Raw genomic sequence first — 23,091 nt, 5'->3', positions numbered from 1 at the left:
GAAAGGCAATAATAGGTTTTAGTTGGAATTTCCTCTCTAAGGGATTCAGAGTTCTCAGCCCCTGGGGAAGAAGCTAAAATGAGTGTACCCATTTGTTAAAAGGTTGTCATTGTTTTGAGAGAAATAAAACAGAAGTTTAACACATAAAGTAGGTAGTAGGTCTCAGAAACCCAGGGCAAATGGCTGAAGTTCACATACCAAAGCAGGTGGACGCTGGGATAAGATAGGAATATAGGAATAAACTTAAGGAACGGAAACGGACAGCCATCAGCTTGGCTAGGATTAACTTTTAACCGGGCTCGTCGGTGTTTCATGATGGGCAGCTCTGTCAACAACTCAAATGTTAGTTTTCTTTGACTAAAGATTGTCCTTTGCAGCCCTGGGGTTAGCTGTTCTTTGATAACCCCCCACCACTCAGGACTGAAACCAAAGTTAACTTTTAATGAGTTCTACGTGACAACCTGCCCTGCATTGTTTCATATTCCCCTCCTATGGGAACCCAGCTATGTCAGGAGAAGCTGCAGGTTTGGACAAACATCAATTAACTGAGTCAAGAAGGGCTGTAGGGATATACAAATATTGTTTAGCCAACACCCCTAAAACCTTGTTAATGGAAAAGTGTAAAAACCTAAAACAATTTGTCTCTAAAAGTTTAATTTCAAAATTGTAAAAAATTCTTTGTCTATGTCTCACGCTTACCCCTTACTATAAAAAGAGGCTCATAGCCCCCTCCAATTGCCAGAGCCTCAGAATCCCGAAAACTGGCTGTGGTCTCAGCTAGCTGATAAGCTTTTGTACCCCGAGGTGATATTTCGATTCTTTCAGGTTTTTTTTTTTTTTATTTTTTTTATTTTTTTTAAATAAAGCCTGCATCTGGTTTAATAGACTTTTTTGGTTTGTCCCCATTGTTGTGGGACCCTGGACCCAACACAGTCACCATGTGAGCATCTTCCTGCTATGCCCTCTTGGTGACCACCTTGTGGGTATCTCCTACTACACACTCTGGGGCCCCACCACATGGGCAGTAAATACAGAGGGGCCTTGTTCTCTCTGCACAAAGGGGAACGCAATAACAACAGCTAACAGGAAGAAAGCTGGCACAGCAGGGTGCCTGCCCTGAAGAAGATGACCCTGTCTTTAGTACGAAGTGGGGGTAAGAAAGGGTTAGCTATAAATTTTTAGGATTTAATTTTCAAATTGTGTGTACGTGTAGTGTGTGTGTGTGTGTGTGTGTGTGTGTGTGTGTGTGTGTGTGCGCGCGCGCCAACAGAGGCCACATGAAGGTATTGGACCCCCTAGAGCTAGAGTTATAAGCATCTACAAACTACCTGATTTGGGTACTGGGATCTGAACTCAGGTCTCTGCAAGATCAGTATGTGTTCCTATCTTCTAAGCCTTCTCTTCAGCCCCAGTGTTCAATTTGAAGTGCGGTGGATGAAATAAATTGAGACAGAAAGGACCTGTAGGGTGAAAGAACATATATAGATAGAGTGGTCAGGGAAGAGATTCCTGGAGAATGACATTTAAGTAGAAATCTGAAGAGTGAGCTGAACTCACAGGCAGAATAGAGAAAGCACCTTTCTGGAGGAAAGTCCTTGATAGGCCCCAAGTGTATGAAAAGCAGAGACCTTAGTAGAGGCAACCATGGCCGGAGGATGGATGGATAAGGACTAAGAGGTAGCAGCTTGGCAGGGAGGCCTGGGACAGGCAAGGTCAGCTGGGGAGTCTTTCTTAGAAAGTCCAGTGGCCAGGGATAGTGCAGTGGGACAGCGGGTAAAGGCACTTGCTGCTAAGCCTGATAACCTGAGTTCAATATGGTGGGAGGAGAGAATGATTTCTGTAAATTGTCCTTTGGTCTTCACATATATACCATGGGATCAGTGTACACACACACACACATACACACACACACACACACACACACACACACATAAAATAAGTGTAATAAGAAAATTCCAATGAACTCAGAACTGGCATAGGACACTGAGACATAAGGTTTTATTTGAAGACCGAAGTGTTAGGATGGAGTGGCAGAAGGTACCTTGATGGGTCTGCATATAACAAAAGAGGTTATTGGGTAGGGAGTGAAAGTCCATCTTGGAGTGGGGGCATGAAAGAGAGAGAGAGAGAGAGAGAGAGAGAGAGAGAGAGAGAGAGAGAGAGAGAGAGAGAGAGAGAGAGAGAGAGAGAGAGAGAGAGAGAGAGAGAGAGAGAGAGAGAGACAGAGAGAGAGACAGACACACAGAGAGAGAGAGAGACACACAGAGACAGACACAGAGACAGACAGACATAGAGACACAGAGAGACACAGAGAGCCTGGAAGACAGAGAGAATGAGAGAGAGCAAGCGGTGCTGTCCAGCGGGACCTTTCATTGGGCGTGCGTGTTGCATGGGAAAATGTGCAACTCATAGTGACAGTGGAAATGCACCACACCTAGTAACAGTGGGTGACGACATAAAGTGCTAGCATTGAGTCACTGAAAGACAGGCTGGAGGAGCACCTGACTTACAACCCCCTCCTTTTTTTTGGATACAGGGTTTCTCTGTGTAGTTTGGCTGCCCTGGAACTTGCTGTGTAGACCAGGCTGGCCTCGAACTCAGAGGTCTACCTGCCTCTGCCTCCCAAGTATTAAAGATGTGCTCTACCACTGCCCATTTTATAAAAGGTGAGGATGCTGGCGATGCAGGAATGGGGGTTCCATGCTCTTTAGACTGCTTCCTGATGACAATTTTGGAGACTCAAGAAAGCTGGGAAAGCTGGCTGTCTCACTTGCTGTCCAGGCTCTGTGGGACCATCTGGGGCTAGGAAAGTGCAGGTCCAGTTGGAGCAATCTGTGAGGCTGGACCACCTGGGGTAGCTTCTTTGAAGCTGTCTGGAGTACAGATTTTGAGGGGACACCTGGACCTGGCAGGATGCTGGAATAGATATATATATATTAGGGGTAGAAGCTAAAGTTAAGGAGTTTAGGGGGAAATTTTTTTCTTAGCTGTACACTGGAAACATGTGGGCCCATGGTCCCGGTAGTTGAGGGAGGGGAGTCCCAGGACCAGGAAAAGGGAGAGAGATTCCACCCTTAGGAACAAGCAGAATAGGCAGGTGGGGAAACAGGCTGTGGATTGACAGGAGTAACTTATCTGGAGTCCATTTGACCCATGAGAGGTGGAGTCAAGTCAATTCCCTGAAGTTTATAAGAATTTTTTTTTAAGTTTACAAAGAGAGATAAGTTTTAGACACATTAGCATTATCATTGTTTGTACTCTATACTGAATTCCACATTGTAGAAAAGGCAGTGGATGCACACCTTGGTGTCATAGTAGGAGCTTGTGAGATGGTTGTGGGCTAAAGCATGAACACTCATTACGGCATGCTCAGGGAGGATGGAAACCTCCCCTGGAGCAGAGGGCTATAGCTCTCTTGATCTTGATTTTCAGCATGAATACAGACCATGAAAGCGGGGCCTCTTTCCTCTATCCAGAAGACTGGATGTATATAGATTAGATAGATGTTTTTTAGCACAATGTGAATTACTTTTAAGTCTCTACTTAGAAGCTAATCAAAGGAAATTTAAAATCTTGAGCTTGTGGCTATGATAATAGTAGTAGTGCTTTGCCAGAGCTAGATTAATAGCTTATCAGAATTTCATTGATTAATGTTAAAACTCGGAACTTTTGAAGTCTCAATACAACAAACAGTAGCTTAGCAAGGGAGAGAAATCTGAAGTGTTTTTCATCCTTTTTATGCACCTTAAATCACTTTCTTATCACCACTTAAGCTTTCATGTCCTCTAAGTTTTATCACGTGCATTTATATAACTTAAAACACCATCTTAGACCCTAAAACATTTTCTTAGCTCTTCACAACTTAAGCTTATGTGAACTTATCCTCAGACCTTATGTGAACCTTATACTTTTTTTTTTTTTTAATTTAATCATTCACCATGAGACACAGGTAGTTGATTACTGAGGGCAGTCATCGTAAAGTAAATTCCTTTAAATAAAGGCATAGTAAAAAGTTATTGATATCTGTTTTGTGAATTTATCTATTTTCTGAATTTGGTCACAAGGTAAACTGTGTCTAGACCTAGTAATAGCTCCAGGAAAGTGAGGCCTGAGCCCTGATTTTTACAAATGAAGACAGCTGAGAAGCCTTGGTTGCTGCTGTTAAAACCAACACAGCTATTACTAGCCTAGTCATCAACTCTATCAGAGACCTGAGAAGGATGAATTTCACCCAAGTAAAAAGGAAGTACAGACCAAGCAGCTTCCAAATCTATTAAAAATGACAATCACCCTAGGTTCCTCTGCGCTCATTGGGGGCAGAGGTCCCAGGGTCATGTCAGTTTTCAGCTGCCAGGTCCAGAAGATCCAACAGACTTTCCTGTGGAGGAGGAACTTGGGGGGACTGGTCTACCTTGTCTAGGCAAAGTGGGGCAATCAACTCCCCAGTGTCATGCTTGTCCACAGTTTGGACAGGGTCCTGGTAGCAGTCAAGGTGAAGGACAGTTTTTTGCCCAGAGGCCAGCTTTGCCACATTTAAAGCCAGCTCCAGGTGGAGGTTCTTCTGTGCCCCATCATCTTCTTTGGAGGAGATAGGGTGCTGCCAGGAGCTGCATGTCTCTCTATCATGAAAAAAGCTCCCCCCCCCTTTTTTCCCTTTTGAGATAGGATTTCTCTGTGTACAGTCCTGACTGTCTTGGAACTTGCTCTGTAGACCAGGCTGGACTTGAACTTATTGAGATCCACCAGCCTCTGCCTCCCAAGTACTGAGATTAAAGGCATGCACCACTACAGCCTGGCTACAAAAAGCCTTTTTATTAAACATTTTAAATACCATATTCTGCAGATCTCTGAAGAGTTTGAAGACCATCTATCTGTTAAGGATACCTTATTTAGCTACTTGCTTTAGGTTTAATTTTGAAAACATCTACATGAAGTTAAATAAGGCCTATGTCTATAATTAACTACATTAGTTAGCATGACTACAACTATAGTTCTGAACACATTAAAGAATTTGATCATTTATAAGGTGACTAATTATTAACTTGCATTCCTTTTAATTATCCTTAAGAGTTTACAATAATTTAGTAGCCTTTGTAAGACTAGGACTTCATGTTCCATCCATGCTAGGTTTAGCCTTAAAAATAAGAATTTTGAATTGAAGCTCTAGTATCAAAATAAAACTTTTAATAATAGATACAGTCCATAGAGAAACTGGCAACTCTATCTATCTATCTATCTATCTATCTATCTATCTATCTATCTATTTATCTATCTTCTATTTATCTATATTTCATGAGAGTTGAATCCAAGTTACATACACACACATTAAGTTGAGTCCAAGTTACATTTACACATATAGAGTTGAATCACATATATAGATGCTCATGTATAGAATTTTAATTATAAGCCTTTTGTTATAAGTTTAAAGCCAAATTTTGTTATAGATTATATAGCTTTTAAACCATAACAGATGAGCAACTAACAAATCCTGAGTTTACAGCATAACCTTAATTTTTTTTTGAGAGCAGAGTGCAAAGGAATAGAGATAAAAGATTTGAAGAATGGGGAGTAGAACCTTAGCGGGAAGAGGTTTTTGAAAGCGGCAAGCAGAGCAAGTTTAGACATAAGATATTTGGGGATCGTTTGTTTGTGGCAGTAGTAGTTGTTAACAATTTATGAGAATTTGGAAATCAGGTTCACCAATTTTTGGCCATTGATTTGTGCTGAGGCCAAGCTGTTACAATAAAATCTGAGTCCGTGGGGGAAGGAGAGAGAGGGAGTGAAAAGTGTAACACTGTGTGGGTGTGTCCTAAAAGTTCCAAGCGGGAGGTGAGAACTGAACTTGTGGGACTGCAGGCTGGAGCCAGAGATAGCCGGAGAGAGCAGGAGAGAAGGCGGCTGCACGCGTGGGTCAGTGGGTTACAAGAGCCAGAGCCGCATGGAAGATACAGCAGGCTAGAGGGAGCAGCCGCTGAAGAACTGGACTCCACAACTTGGAATCAAATTCACAAACAAATGATCTGTACATACCTTAGGAAGCGTAGCTCACTGGACACTGCTGAGCACCTACAGCTAGCCTGCTTCTCTCCCCCTCCCCCAACTATCTGGTAGCTCCAACTATCCACTTTGCAACAAACTTAAGATCCATCAACCATGACTTAAAACATGTTGTTTACACAGTGTGGGGAGGGAGAAGCCAATGACTTGGAGCAAAGAAAAAGACAGGGAATGGGGAATTTTTTACATTTCCTCATTGCTTGGCTGCTGGTGGCTTTTGGATTGATTATCTAAGGGGCATTGAGGCCAGCAGATTTGACTGGAGAGGAGTGATTGGATGCTCTCCAAAAGACATCCCAAGGGGGAGTGAGGAGGTTGATGATGCAGTTCCCATAGGTGAAGTGGAGAGGAAGGTCCAGAACCCAAAGTCAAAGGCATCCCAAGGACTCAGGGAGGACTGAATGAATGTAAGTTGAATAGTGGGGGTCATCAGCTTACACAGTTCAAGGACCAGGGCTAAAAGCCTGAGGAGACAGGGGCACCTGGTACCAGGACTTTTAAACAAAGCCAGAAGGTGAAAATTTGTTCTAGAAAATGAAGCCTCACCCAAGGGAAATGGTCAGAGGTGGGTATCTCTACTTCCAAGAGTACCAGAGACTCAGGGAAGCATTTATACTGACTGAGATAGATCACTCACTAATTGCTGGTGATTGATGGAAGGCCAAGTGATTGGTGGACCAGAAGGTGGATCTGTTCCAGGTAGAGCGGGTGGGTAGTTCCAGGTGGAGCGGGTGGGTAGGGTCCCAGTGTGGCTCAGACTACATGTGGGCCAGTGCATAGGCACCAGGAGAGCCTTACAGTTAGCGATAACAATGTTAGGATCAATCAGGGGATGGTACTTTGACCTTGGCAATCCAGGCCAAGGTATGCTGCATAGATCACACCACACAACAGATCTACCGTAAGATCTAACAACAAGATCTAACCGATCTAATGCAAGAGGTTTAGCACGTGAGAGAGAGAGAGAGAGAGAGAGAGAGAGAGAGAGAGAGAGAGAGAACTGTAATGTCTGGAGGGATGTTTTAAAGGGTGTGTGTGTTTCGTAGGGAAATCCACAGCTTGTAATGGCATAGGAAATGCACAGGTGATGATGTAAGCTACAGGTGCTGAGTAGCTGAGAGGCAGGCCTGTGGAGCCCTTGATTTACAATACAAAGAGAAGCCATTAATGAATTTTGTACTTAGAAGTGGTTGGATCCAGTCACCTGTTATAAAGCTCACTTTGGAGGTATGCAAGAGAGGACTGGAAAGGAAGGGAGACCATCAGCCATGCTTGACAGATTCTAGAGACAAGCTAAGTCAGGCATGGAAATGGAGAGTGGGTGATCTTGAGACATGTTTTATCTTTTTTTTTTTTTTTTTTTTTTGGTGGTGTTGGAATTAACCCCAACTTTTTTTTTTTTTTTATCATAAACAACATTAGTTCAGAACTGTAGCTGAAGTTTTCCTGTGTCCTGCCCAGTCTGCAGATGCTCAGACCCAAGTAAACACACAGAGGTTTATATTAATTAAAACTGCTCGGCCATTAGCTCAGGCTAACTACTGACTAGGTCTTACATTTAAACTCAGCCCATTTCTGTTAATCTATATGTCACCACATGTTTTATGGATTTACCTGTGTGCCATTACATGCTGCTCCCTGAATGGTGGGCTGGCATCTCCTCACTTAGCCTTCCTCTTCCCAGAATTCTTCTCATCTGCTTATCCTGCCTATACTTCCTGCCTGGCTACTGGCCAATCAGCATTTTATTTATCAACCAATCAGAACAACACATCCACAGCACACAGAGTAACATCACCCATCATTTCCCCTTTTCTTTCTATTTAAAAGGAAGGTTTTAACTTCAAAATAGTAAAATTACATATAATAGAACAGTTATCAAACAAGAATTACAGTTATAATATCTAGTCTATTTGTATTTTATAAAATTAAAGAAAATATTTTATCATCTATTTTATATTTGTGAGTTTAAAGTTTTATATTTACCTTTTCTCTTATCATAACCAAGGAAAACCATAATTATAACCATCTAGTCTTATACTACATCAAAGACCCCAGAAGGATATAATATTATCTAAGTAAACAGGAAGAGCATTGTAATCAAATTCCAAAAAAATCTAGAATGATAGAGACAGCTGGATAACTGGACAGTTACCCAAAGCTCTTCTGCAATGTTGGGGCATCCATTTTTTAGCCTACAAGCCTAGAATCTTTCAGTTGCTTCTCTTTGTGTCCTGTAGAATGTCTGGCAGTTTCCTTTGCAAAGTTCAGTGGTCACCTTCCTATGGGTCCTGCAAGTCCAGTCGATACAACATTTTGTCAAGCAGTCCAGGAAAGAACAGTTTCTTGTCCAAGTGTCTATTTTTGCCAAGAAGAAGATAAACTACATATGGAGTGTCTTTGATGCCCATCTTTCTCCCTGAAGTAAATTGGTGCTGCCAGGAGCAGATGTGTCTCATTGTCCTGGAAATCTAAGTTTTTAAAACATTAAATTTTTTTTATTTATTATGTATACAGTTTTTGCCTACACATGTGCCTATAGGCCAGAAGAGGGCACCAGATCTCATTATAGATGGTTGTGAGCTACCATGTGGTTGCTGGGAATTGAACTCAGGACCTCTGGAAGAACAGCCAGTGCTCTTAACCTCTGAGCCATCTCTCCAGCCCCCTAAGTTTTTTAAAACATTTTAAATGACATATTTTGTAGGTCTTTGAAGTGTTTGAAGATTACCTACCTAATTGAATTATATTTACATATACCTAGTTAAAATTATATCTATGTATACCTAGAAAACTTAACATGACTACAAAGTTTTACTATTATAGATGACTAATTATTTATCTGTATTTTTAATTATCTATTACAATTTAAATGAGCTGCACAAACATAGTATCTTAAACAAGAGTAGAAATATACATACAGTATAACAAAATTTGCATCAATAAACTAAAATCTATACCAATGTAAAACATTTTAAATAAGTTGCTCTTTACAAGTAGGTTCAACAATCCATCCTTTTATCTTATCATATCTATATCCTATATTTCCATATCATATCCCCCTTCCTTCATCTTCATCTTCTTCTTTTTTTTTTTTTTTTTTTTTTTGGTTTTTCTAGACAGGGTTTCTCTGTGTAGCTTTGGAGGCTGTCCTGGAACTCGCTTTGTAGACCAGGCTGGCCTCAAACTCACAGAAATCCACCTGCCTCTGCCTCTGCCTCCTGAGTGCTGGGATTACAGGTGTGCGCCACCACCGCCCGTCTTCTTTTAGAAAGATTTTGACTATGACCAATAACAATTTGTAACCAACAACCTAAACAAAGACAAACATCCATAATCCATTTTTTGGGAATGTGGGCGTAGTGGTCTCAGCTACTTCCTGCTGATAGAGAGCACTATATTCTTATGGGGATCCTGAGACAATTAAGAATTATGGTCAAGTCCTGACTGAAATAGTCTGTGAGGCTGCATTGTTTGAGCCAGTTCTTTGAAATCATTCTGGATGTTGGATCATCTAGACCATGGTGTCATCAAAGACCTTTCAGGGGGTCTTGGCTGGTCAAACCATATTATTCTGGAAGCAATCCACAGGTTCTCATCTTCTATGGAAACAAAAGCAGAACCTCTTTTCCAAAGCAATGTATCCTTAGACATAGATTTTGAAATCAAGATATCTTTAATATATATACTCAGCAGCTTTCACAATCAAATGTCTTTCTGCAGTTAAAAATCCCAAAGACAACACAATCCAGATTCTCTGTGTAATATCCATCTTTACATGGCTTATTTTTATATTAGCTTTACTGTCTCTTTCAAGACTATCTTTTAAAAAAACTTTATATTTATTTACATAACTGCCTATATTTCTTTTCCTCTCTCTTCCAAGCCTATATACATTTTTACACACATTGTGAACTGTTTAGGGTTTATCTCATCTGAATCTGTTTTATTGTGAATCTATTGCTTTAAACTGCAGCATGACTAGGACTAAAATAGCGGCTTTGGCTGTTGGTTCTGCCCACCTCAGCTTCCCAACATGGTGGAACTACATTTACTGCCAGCTCTGGGAGAATCAAGCCTATCACCAACTCTCAGAAGCAGTGGGTTTATGCCACTATCAACAAGTGTATAGCCAAAAAACTTTTATCCACCATGCATCATGTTGTGCAGCTTGCCGACACTTCCTTTACAGTGGCAGGAATCCGCCATGCTGCATTAAAGCCCATGTGCCATGAACCCACTATATTGTAACACAAGCCCACAGGCCTCAGTGTCTCTGTATCACAGCTTTTCTGAGAGACATAACTATGAAGCTGTTTTTAGCTCTGTTTTAGAATCCTTTTTTAAAGCTTTCTCAGGTTTTAGATGGAAATTCTTGCCCCACATTGGGTGCCATTTGTAGATGAAGTTTTCCTGTGTCCCATCTGGTCTGTAGCTGCTCAGACCCAAGTAAACACACAAAGGGATTTTTAACTGCAGAAAGACATTTGATTGTAAAATTTATATTAATTAAAACTGCTCGGCCATTAGCTCAGGCTAACTACTGACTAGGTCTTACATTTAAACTCAGCCCATTTCTGTTAATTTATATGTCACCACATGTTCTGTGGCTTTACCTGTGTGCCATTACACACTGCTCCCTGGACAGTGGGCTGTCATCTCCTCACTCAGCCTTCCTCTTCCCAGAATTCTCCTCATCTGCTTATCCTGCCTATACTTCCTGCCTGGCTAGTAGCCAATCAGCATTTTATTTATCAACCAATCAGAGCAACACATTCACAGCATACAGGGCAACATCACTCATCACAGAACTTCTTGCCTACTGAGCAGGGATGCTACCTCCAAGTGACATACCTAGTCTTCTGAGATACATTTTCAATATTGATAAAGGTTAAATTTATGTTTTTTCCAAAAATAACAGATGGCTTATGGGTTAAGAGCACTGGCTAATCTTCCAGAGGACTGGGTTCTATTCCCAGCACTCACACCCCAACCTAGTTGCAGGGAATTTGGCCCTGTTTTCTGGCTCCTATGGGTACTACACATGCACACGGTATGTAGACATATACGTAGAAAAAACACCCATACACATAAAATAAAAAGAAATTGCACTTGGGAGGCTGAGGCTGGTGGAACACTGTGAGTTTGAAGCAATCTACATAGTGAGTTCCAGGACAGCCATGAGTGAGTCCCTATCAAAAAAGAAAAAAAAATGACAAAGGTTTTTTTTTTTTTAAATAGAAAGCCATTCTGAGTCACTGATGTCAGGCCCTGTGCCATATCTCCTCTGGGCAGGGAGGAGATATTTGTGGACATGTTTAGGAATCTTCCTGAGAAACAGGAATGAGGTTCTAGCGAGACACTCAGCGTCTAGGGGCACAAAATTGTGTGGTATAAAGTTCCGACAAGTCCTCTCCCCGGCAAGTTATCAAAGCCAGATATTGCCGGGTGGTGGTGGCACACGCCTGTAATCCCAGCACTTGGGAGACAGAGGCAGGTGGATCTCTGTGAGTTCGAGGCCAGCCTGGTCTCCAAAGTGAGTTCCAGGACAGGCTCCAAAGCTACAGAGAAACCCTGTCTTGAAAAAACAAAAAAAAAAAAAAAAAAAAAAAAAAAAAAAGCCAGATCTTTTTCTGTGTTCAGGAGATTTCTCTACAAATTCAGTTGCCTCCATCCCCAGTCTTCCCTCTCACGAAGCTGCCCCTCTTTCTCTCACTTAAAAACACCTTAAAGAAGTGCCTGCTTCTGAGGCTTTAAAGGGAAGCCTCTATCAGGCCGAGTGCTAAGCTGTTTTTGACACATTGCAATTTCTCTCTAATGCCCCCTGGCTTGGTGCCCTTTCTCCTGAGGAGCCTCATTCCTGAAGGGCAGCCAGGTCAGGCTGCTCTTTACAAGGATATATAGCACTAACCTTCATCCTGACTTGTGACATTTGTTTTAAACACAGACATTCTACCTCCAGATTGAAGTGTTAAAACAGAAAATGGGGGAACAATAGAATCAGCCTGGTAGCATTGAAGTTATTTAAGGAACCTCCAGTCCCTCTACCTGGTTAAGGGAGTAGTGAGACAATGGCCCCCAAGAAACTGGGTTTTTCCTAGAAATCTCATGCTTTTGCTCTTTGCCTGCTTGATCTCATTTTGCTAGCATAGCAAGCCCATTCCTTCACTGGCATTAGAACCTACTTCTTTGGGATTCCAGCATACGCTGAAGACCAGCAGAGACATCCAGCCTTGTAGACTGAGCAACTACTGAATTCCTGGACTTTCCCATTCATAGTCAGACATTGTTGGATTAGCTGGACTGCAGCCTGTAACTCATTCTAATAAATTCCATATATATAAGTTCTGTTACTCTAGAGAAGCCTGACTAATACAGAGGCCATGGTTGAGTTCAAAAGATTTCAGAAATGGTTGATGGAAATGTTAGTATAATCTGTATAGATAAGGAACCCAGGACCAGTGGCCAAATGGAATTGCTGCTGGGGCTCAGGCCCTGCTGAAGTAAGGGCTACAGGGTAGAGTCCAGCTGCTTAGCAAAAGAGCAGAACCAGTCAGAGCAGGAGGCAGGAGCTTTTCATTCAGATTGGCAAACAGGTGGGAGGCACTCAAGTGGGCCACCTTAATGGCAGGGACTGTTGTCTGTTGAACTGGAGCTCAAAGGGCACTTTGATTTTTCTCTTTCTGTTCATCCTTGATGCCTACTGCCAATATCCTGATGCTGCCCTTTGGCGCCACCCTATGCCCTGACATAAAAGTCTATTCTTAAGGGAAAACTCCACCCATTTTCCTCTCTCTCTCTCTCTCTCTCTCTCTCTCCCTCTGCTTTCTTCCCACAAGGTATGCATCTCTTGAACTTCTCTCTCCCTCCTCTTTCTTCCTATCTCTCTCTTCCCCTCTTTCTCTTCTCCCTCTCATTCATCACCAAATAAAACTCTTCACACAGATCTCTGTCTCTCACCCGCTGTGAGGCACCTTGGATCTACCTGCCAGAACCACCCATCAGCACGTGTATATCATAACACCCATAGGCTCAGGTCAGGTCACAGGGCTATACATCCATTCTTTATGGAGTCCAAGTGAGGGAGTTATACCTTCCTTGGTTTTGATGTGTCTGTTTAGTTCTTGAGCCTGGTTTTCCTGAGAGGGTTTTAATATGCCTAGGTGCCCCTACAGTCTTAGTTTACCCCCCAATATACTTGAAGTGGGGCACACTTTCTTCTGCAGGAATAGTTCTTTTATCGGTCTATGCTAAGTCGGTGGTGTTGCAGAGATGGTATGGTTTGCAGGTTCCCCCAGGGACTGCAGTCATCCTCCTTCCTCAAAATGGAATAAACACCTGCTTGTAAAGTGGAGCCTTCTAGGGCAAGGCATAGACTGAAGAACCACTGTTTTATTTAGTATGGAGTAACTTAGAGTAGGGTGTGGCTAGTGAGGTCATGGATATTAGAGAAGAACCCACAAACACCACTTCACTAAACCAGCATAATTCCCAACTACATTCCAAATATTTATCCCTATACACATATATAAATGTAGTTCTCATCAAAGAAACTTCTCTTTTCAATTGTTGGAGACTATCACAGAGAAACACAACCAACCAAAAGGCTGAGTTATGGAGCCCAGTCCCAGCGGCTATATCTACAAACAAACTCCCACATGTAAGACTCAGAGAACATTCTGGAGGGGGGTGAATGGTGGAAGGATTATGAAAGCCAGAGGGAGCAGGGATTTTCCTGTGAGACTGTGTCTCCTAGTAACATCAGAGGCTACACCCATAAAGTCTCACCAACATGGCTGCCTAAGCAGGAGCTGAACAAGGACAATATCAACAGACATACTAAAGTGGACAGGGGGAAGCCCACAAGGCCCCAAACCTACACAAGGGACTAGTGGTAACTAAGAAATGCTGAGAGTAGGAGAAAAAGTCTTCCCCAGGGAAGAGGGCACCAGTGGGTTATAGAATACCACACAGCCAGCCCAGAAAACATGCATAGAGTATAGACTGAGCAGTTATATTTACGTATGTACATACATATTTACACGTAACAACAATTCATGAAAAAAGAGGCCATGAATTTGAAAGAGTAGAAGGAGAGGCACATGGGAGGGTTTGGAGGGAGGAAAGGGAAAGGGGGAAATAATGAAGTTATATTATAATTTCAAAAATAAAAGACATAATAAAATAAACATGCAACTACTAAAATAATAATCTTCTCCCATCTCAAAAAAAAAAAAAAAAAGAAAAGAAAAGGAAAGGAAAGAAAAGGAAAGAAGAAAGATGCAGGGCATACCCTGATCTAACAGATGCCAAAATACTACATTGGAGTAAAGATATGCTCCTCCATAAACGGTGCTGGAAAAACTGGAGGTGCAGATGGGTTTATCTCTCAGATGTAGATCTGCCTCTCAATCTGCATACAAAAAACCAACTCCAATGTTTCTAAAACTGTTGGAAGAAAAATTAGGGTATGTACTTCAATATACAACTGTGGACAAAGACTTTTTTTCTGAGTAAGACTCTAGTCACTCAGAAATATGTCAATCACTGCCAAAGGAGCCTCATGAAAGTAAAAAACTCCACAGCAAAGGAAACAGTTGAGGGAAAAGACAGTCTACAGATGGAAGAAAATATTTGATGGCTGTACTTCTGACAGCTGATTAATAGCTAACACACACACACACACACACACACACACACACACACACACATTCAAAACTAATCAATAGGAAATCAAATGACCCAATCAATAAATGGACAACAGTTCTCTCTCTCTCTTTTTTTTAATTTCATGTTTTTATTTTTTAAAATTATTTTATTTTATAATTTAATTTAATTTTGCATATAAGCCATGGATTCCTCTGTCCTCCCTCCTCCTGCCTCCCTCTCCCCTTAGCCCACCCCCTATTCAGGGCAAGGACTCCCCTGGGGATTCAGCTCAGCTTGGTAGATTCAGTCCAGGCAGGTCCAATCCCCTACTTCCAGGGTGAGCAAAGTATCCATGCATAGGCCCCAGGCTCCAAATAGCCAGCTCATGCACTAAGGACAGGTCCCTGTCCCACTGCCTGGGGGCCTCCCAAACAGTTCAAGCTAATTGACTTTCTCACTTATCCAGAGGGCCTGATCCAGTTGGGGACTCCTCAGCTATTAGTTCATAGTTCATGCGTTTCCACTAGTTTGGCTATTTGTCCCTGTGCTTTTTCCAATCATGGGCTCAACAATTCTCGCTCATACAATTCCTCCTCTTTCCTGCCGATTGGACTTCTGGAGCTCCACCTAGGGCCTGGCCATGGATCTCTGCATTTGCTTCCATCAGTCATTAGATGAGAGTTCTACCACAACAGTTATGGTGTTTGGCCATCCGATCACCAGACTAGGCCAGTTCGGGCTTTCTCTCAACCATTGCCAGTAGTCTACAGTGAAGGTATCTTCATGGATTTCTGGGGACCTCTCTAGATCTCTGCTTCTTCCTATTCCCATGGGGTCTTCATTTATCATGCTATCTCTTTCCTTGTTCTCCCTCTCTGTTCTTGATCCAGCTGGGATCTCCTGCTCCCCTAAGCTCTCTTTCCCTTGACCCTTGCCCTTCAGTATCCCCCCTCATGTCCAGTTTGCTCATGTAGCTCTCATCCATTTCTCTGTCATTGGGCTATCCCTGTGTCTTTCTTAGGGTCCTCTTTTCTAGGTAGCCTCCCTGGAGTTGTGTAGCAGTCTAGTCATCCTTTGTTTTACATCTAGTATCCTCCTATGAGTGAGTACAAACCATGTTTGTCTCTCTGAGTCTGGGTTACCTCACTCAGGATGATTTTTCTAGATCTATCCATTTGCCTGCAAACCTCATGATGTCATTGTTTTTCTCTGCTGAATAGTACGTGTACTCCATTGAGTACACATACCACATTTTCTTTATCCATTCTTCAGTTGAAGGGCATCTAGGTTGTTTCCAGGTTCTGGCTATTACAAATAATGCTGCTATGAACATAGCTGAGCATGTGCTTTTGTGGTATGATTGAGCATTCCTTGGGTATATGCCCAAGAGTGGTATACCTGGGTCTTGGGGGAGATTGAATACCAATTTTCTAAGAAAGCACCATATTGATTTCCAAAGTGGCTGTACAAGCTTGCATTCCCACCAACAGTGGAGGAGAGTTCCCCTTGCTCCACATCCTCTCCAGCATAAGCTGTCTTCAGTGTTTTTGATCTTAGCCATTCTGACAGGTGTAAAGTGGTATCTCAGAGTCGTTTTGATTTGCATTTCCCTGATGATTAGGATGTTGAGCAATTCCTTAAATGTCTTTCAGGCATTTGAGCTTCCTCTGACAACAGTTCTCAAAAGATGAAATACAGACAATAAACTTATAAAAAGTACTCAACTCACTAGCTATCAGATAAATAAAAATCAGAACCACATTGAGATTCCAGCTCCCGCCAGTCAGAACTGTAATCATTAAAAAAACAGATAAACGCTGGCAAGGATGAAGGAAAAAGGAACCATTATACACGGCTGGTGGGAACGTGAACTATTGCACCACCATGGACTGTGCTGAGAAGTTTCTCAGAAACTAAAAGCAAAGCTACATATGACCATTTGTGGGTATGTGGAGGCCCACTGGGACTCTATAGTGTGGCCTTCTTTCATCTTGGCTCAAGGTCAGAGAGTCTGAGCTTGCTTTGCCCTTCAAGGACGAATAACAGGATGTTTTTGCCAAAGACGTGGTTATCAGATGTCTAGAGAATTAAGGAGGTGTTTGCATTTTGTACTTTGAACCATGATGTCATTGAGAGGGGGAGGTTTTTTGCCCCCCTTGCTTTGGGTATAAAAAAGTCCTGAGAAATAAACTCAGGGTGACTCTGTATTGACTCAGAACTCTCCTATTGCTATTTTGTGTCTCTGCCTTTTTTCTGTTATGTCTGTGTCTCTATTTTTCATATCTATTATCTCTTAATTCTCATTCTTCCATTCAAGACTGATAGTCAGACAGGACCTGACATGGATATTTACCTAAAGCACTCCAATTCAACACATTATAGACTTGCACTTCAGTGTTTATTCCAGTACTATGCACAACAGTTAAGTTATGGAACCATCCTAGGTGTCTAACAACAGAGGAGTAAAAAAAAAAAAAAAAAAAAAAAAAAATATATATATATATATATATATATATTTAAAATTTTTTATTTTATTATATATATCTTCATATTTGTTTTATATTTTATATAATATATAAAATACATATAGATAAAGATATATCAAATATACTCATATATGAATATCTATAATAGAAATACATATTGTACACTTATATAATATATACTAATATATAAATATACATTATGCTTATATAAATATATAAATATATGTATTTATATATTTTCAGTCATAAAGAAGAATGAAATTATATCATTTGCAGGAAAATGGATAAAACTAAAGATTATTATATTAAATTAATTAAGCCACTCTCAAACAAAGATATGTATTCTATTTGTGGTTCTCAATGTATACATACACAGAAAATCATGTACATATACATGACATGGATGTAGAGGCAAAATGTGTAGAGAAACATAGGGAATAGGAGGAGAAGAAGAGAAAAGAGGATAGAAAGGTGGTATAGACAATACACTTAATATACAACATATGCTTGGATGAAAATGTCCTCTGTAATATAACACCATGTACATTGAATATACACAATGACCATCCTACATGCCATTGTATATGTGTACACATAAATAAATAGATGTAATCTTAAAACTTTGGGAACATTTTTACAAAGATAGAAAAAGAAAGAAAAGAAAGGAATATGCTAAATTTCCCTGTCCCTGGATCTCACTGTGGAGCCCTGGGCTTTATGAACTCTGTTGAAAGAATTCAGATGAACACATAAAGCATACCATAAAGGATAATTTGAGTTCATTACAAAGTAAAGTGAGGCACTCTCGAGGACTGAGAATGGAGCAATAGCCTAGGGGACCATTGCCATCGGGCACACTCAAAGGGTAAGAGCAGAAAATGGCCTAAGGGGCCATTGTGCTGACCTATATTTCATGTAGGCTTTGTAATATTTCCAAAGTTTCTAGAACAGACAGCTTTTTCTCAGAGGTGTTTTTCTTGTACAGATGATTGACAGGCTCATTTGGATTGACTCTAGGGGAGGGGACAGTGCTATGTCCTTGTTCTTTAGCAAAAAGCTTCATGCTAGATAATTGCATTATGACCTCATAGACAGTTCCGACTGTCTGTTCCACCCAGGGCCAGAGATAAGACTTAAACCTTATCCCTTTTGACTAGTGACCAGAGTCCTGCAGTGTCAGTCTCTGACACACAACTGGCTACCAAATCAACCCCCTCAAGAGCAAAGACTCTAAAATCATTCAAGAAATGGCCACCTCTGGATGAAACAGGGCATAGAGGGACTTAGGGTGACCACTCTCATTGACTTTCAAGGACAATCAAGGACTCAGAGATATGGGCTAAGTTTCCCTAAGGCCATCTGAAGGTCGATCAACTGTAAGCAGTGGACAAAAGGTCTAAAGACCAACGGACTGAGGCAAGATGGAAAGATAGGAAAGTTATGGAGATTTGGGAAGGAAGGCATGGGAGGAAATAGGCCCTTTGTCCCAGGGTCTGGTCTACCTTATCTGCTGAGAAACTTCAAATGCTCCTCATAGTCTAGACTGCACACAGGAATGGGCTATGTTTTCCAAAGACATCTTTTGAAAACATAAACTGTGCTTACTTAGGGCCAAATGATGCATAACTTTGCGCTTCTGGCATCCTTGCTCATTCCTCAATCTAAACCACACTCTTCATAAATCCACCTTGCCACTCTGTTTGTGGAAGAACATTCTTTAATCTTTAACCCTGCTCTAACTGTCACTCTTTGGGCAATGCGGAAGCGGGAGGAACTCTCAGCAACCTTTACAGATGGAACTTGAAAGTCCCCCATCTGTAAAAACTCACTGAAAAGACACCTAAGTACAATCCTGCCTTGAGAGGTCCATCCCCTTGTTGGGAATGTCTTGTTCTTTCCTTGAACATCTCTCTGAGCCTACTATCTGTGTTTAAAGTGTCTGTTAAGGGCTGGGGAGATGCTACGTGAGTAAGAGCCCTCGTTGTGAAAGCATACCTGAAGAAGAAGCCCTGTAACCTCACGCTGGAGATGCAAAGGCAGGGGAATCGCTGGGGTGTCAACTACTATCCTAGTTCCAGGGTTAGTGGGAGCTTGTCTCAAGGGAATAAGGTAATTCACCATGGAGCTGGGAAAGCTGGGGTTTGGCTCTTTTGCTTATCCAAGGCCAAAGCATGGATCTTGTGGTGTAGCATTTGTAAATTTGTATGTTTTCCCCTTGGTAGACCTCCTAAATGTTACAAAATTCAAGACCAACAAAGCCTGGGTTCATCCTTAGCTAGATCTAGCCATCTGGATGATGTTCTTCAAGCAACAAAGTATAAATGAAGTGAATTATATTTGTTTCCCCAGTTCCAATAAAATTACAGTAATATTTACTCAATGATAGGATAAATTGTATACTGACTTTTTTTTTTTCTACTTCTTCATTAACCTGTAGGCAAGATACAAAGATTTAGTTGAAGTCATGGAACATCACACGAATGTTATAAATCTTGGCAATATAAAATACTAATACAACTAAAAATACTAATGTATTGGAATACCAGCTAATTAATTAGTCTTTGATAGTGGGCTAGCTAGGAATAGTAGCTAACGGTGACAATAAGAACAGAGAGTCTAGCACGATGTTTCATGAATTACATCAACAAAGCAATACCAGCGTGTGACGTTGGAGGGGTTAAGGAAAGTTCAATTTCCCATATTTCAAAACATACCCATATTATTTCTCAAGATGACAGATTAAGGAACCATCAGGTATATTACTAACAGTAGAAACAATATTTAAAGACAAAATAATAATCATAAGAACAGCCCAGTCATAAAGTGTCCCTGGTGATGCTTGTGGGAAATTGAACTAGGAACAGAGGAAAGCAAAGTTTTGACTTTATCTATATAGTGTTTGAATTTTCATTTGTTCAAACACTTAAAATTGTTTCAAGCATTTAAAGTGTTTATTATGATATAATTGATGGTGTTCTATTGTCAGAGAGATTAATAGGAGAGTGATTCAAATAATTTAAATTGATTTTATATATTTACTAACATGAAAATACCTCTATAACATATTTTACTTTAAAAATCCAGATTGAGACTGTGTTGCTAGTGCATGTAAAACATATGGGTTCAGATTCCAGCACCTGTATGATGGCTCACAACCACTATAGTTTCTGGTAATTGGACTTCCTCTTCTGACCTCTAGGAAGCACCAGGAATGCACATGGCATATATATACACAAGATAAATAAATGTAAAACAAATTGAAACCCAGAAACATACAAGGCAGGGGTGAAAATATGACAAAAATTCCAGATGTGAGGCTGCAGTCACGAGCACTGGCTGCTCTTCCAGAGGACCCAGGTTTGATTCCCAGCCTATCTGCTGCCGCCTCTCCCGGCCCGTCACAACGCCCCCACCTCTGCCAGCTTTGGTGTCCGCCTGGCGGTGAGGGCGAGCCAGGAGGAGGCGGCTGGAGCAAGCAGCCCCCCGCTGGCCGTCCATTGGTCCTCTTTCGCACCATGTTGGCACCGATGGCCAAAGCCAGATAAAAGGAGCTCAACTCCAACCATCAATGGGGTCGACGAGACTTCAGAAAAAGAACAGCGAGAAGCAATTGAACCCATTGACGAAGTACAAAATGAAATACACAGACTTAACGAACAAGCCAGTGAGGAAATTTTGAAAGCAGAACAAAAATATAACAAACTCCGCCAACCAGTTTTTTTTTTCTTTTCTTTTCAGAAGAGGTCAGAATTGATCTACAAAATTCCAAATTTTGGGTAACAACATTTGTCAACCATCCACACGTGTCTGCACTGCTTGGGGAGGATCGGCATCACGTGACCAGAGGAAGGGACTGAATGGGAAGACATTAGATCAGGTTACAGAATAGACTTTTATTCTGATGAAAATCCTTGCTTTGAAAATAAAGTTCTCTCCAAAGAATTTCCTCTGAATGAGAGTGGTGATCCATCTTCAAAGCCCACTGAAATCAAATGGAAATCTGGAAAGGATTTGACAAAACGCTCAAGTCGAATGCAGAATAAGGCCAGCAGGAAGAGGCAGCATGAAGAGCCGGAGAGCTTCTTCACCTGGTTCATTGACCATTCTGCTGCAGGCGCAGACGAGTTAGGAGAGGTCATCAGAGACGGTGCTTGGCCAAACCCCTTGCAGTACTATTTGGTTCCTGATATGGATGATGAAGAAGGAGAGGTGGAAGATGATGATGATGATGATAATGATGAAGAAGAGGAAGGCTTGGAAGATATTGATTAGGAAGGGGATGAAGATGAAGGTGAAGAAGATGAAGGTGAAGAAGATGAAGGTGGTGATGAAGGGGAGGAAGGGGAGGAGGATGAAGGCGAGGATGTCTAGCACAGAAGACTGATGGATTCCAACCCTCTTTTATAAAATTTCCTTTTTCTTTTTACATTTTCTCCAGTCCCTGGGAGCAGGTTTCGGTCATCCCACCCCCCAACCCCTCACTCACCCGTTTTCTGGTCTCTCTTCTCAACACCATGGTTCTCAACCTGTTTTTGGGGAAACACCTTGAGCAAAATACAATAGGAAAAAAACTCCACTATTCTGTCCTAAATTCCTTTTTATCCTTTCTTGTCTCAAACTGTGGAGTCAACAGTGCCACCGTGCTCTGTGGGAAAGAAGAAAAGCCCTCTGGCCCCCTTGGAGGCTGCCGGGGTGCCAGGCCCCTGTGTGATAGAATTCTAGCTTTTTTCCTTTCTCTGTATATTGGGCTCAGAGATTACACTGTATCTCTATGCGAAAACAGACAGTTAGCATTTACCAACATGTATCTGCCTACTTTCTCTTATTTAATTAAAAAAAAAATGAAAAAAAGAAAAAAGGGGACATAGAAGGGTCAGCAAGAGGTGTCTGGTGGGTTCTGTGGGATGTTCTGTATGCTCTGAGTGTGTTGCTCTGATTGGTTAATAAATAAAGTGCTGATTGGCCAGTAGCCAGGCAGGAAGTATAGATGGTACAAAGGAGAGGAGAGAATTCTGGGAAGTGGAAAGCTGAGTGAGGGAGACGCTACCAGCCACCACCACGAGAAGATGTTAAAATACCAGTAAGCCATGAGCCACATGGCAATTTATGGATTAATAGAAATGGGTTAATTTAAGATGTAAGATCTAGATAGCAAGAAGCTTGAGCCATTAGGCCAAACAGTTTAAATAATATAAGTGTCTGTATGTTTGTTTGAGTCTGAGCGGCTGTGGGACTGGCGGTTGAGAGAGATTTGTCCTGACCATGGCCCAGGCAGGACCAGGAAAGCTTCAGCTACAGGTGGGGTAAGTGGGCATTGTGACAACATGGCTTCTCCTTTGACATGTTTAATTGTGATGTTTAACGGACAGCCTTGCAATTTAAGATGACACTTTTAAGATAAAATTCTCTCCTAATGGAAAAAAAAAAAGATTCAGCTGCTTTGGTCAGAGAAATGGCTCAGCAAATACAGGTGCCTGCTGCCAAGGCCAGTGGCCTGAGTTCAAGTCCCGGTACCCACATGGCGGAAGAAGAGAACCAATTTCTACGTGTAGTTCTCTGATCTCTAGACATGCACCATGGCATACTGGCACTCTCTCTCACACATACACCAATAGATGAATGTAATTAAAAAATACTTTAAAAGATTTTTAAAAATTTTATGCTTATAATTGTTTTGTCTGCATGTATGAGCACCACATGTATGCAGTGCCTTTGGAGGCCAGAAGAGGGCATCAGATACCATGGTATTGGAGTTATAGGCAGTTGTAAGCTGTCATGTGGGTGCTGGAAACTGAGCCCGGGTCCTCCGCAGGAGCACCAATTACTCATAACCACTGAGCAGCCTCTCCAGCCCTAATTTTAAAAGTATTTTAAATTCAAACACTTAATAATGCAAGTG

The 23,091-nt window shown here is 41.5% G+C and overlaps 1 pseudogene; it reads left to right on the top strand.

The window, feature by feature from the left end:
* The first annotated feature begins 20,707 nt into the window (after window positions 1–20,707).
* Window positions 20,708–21,563, top strand: LOC118590728 (annotated as a pseudogene).
* Window positions 21,564–23,091: the final 1,528 nt, after the last annotated feature.

The sequence above is a fragment of the Onychomys torridus genome, chromosome 9 (assembly GCF_903995425.1).
Source record: "Onychomys torridus chromosome 9, mOncTor1.1, whole genome shotgun sequence".
Lineage (NCBI taxonomy): Eukaryota > Metazoa > Chordata > Mammalia > Rodentia > Cricetidae > Onychomys > Onychomys torridus.
Note: the sequence above shows the minus strand (reverse complement) of the source record. Positions and strands in the feature narration are given on the sequence as shown.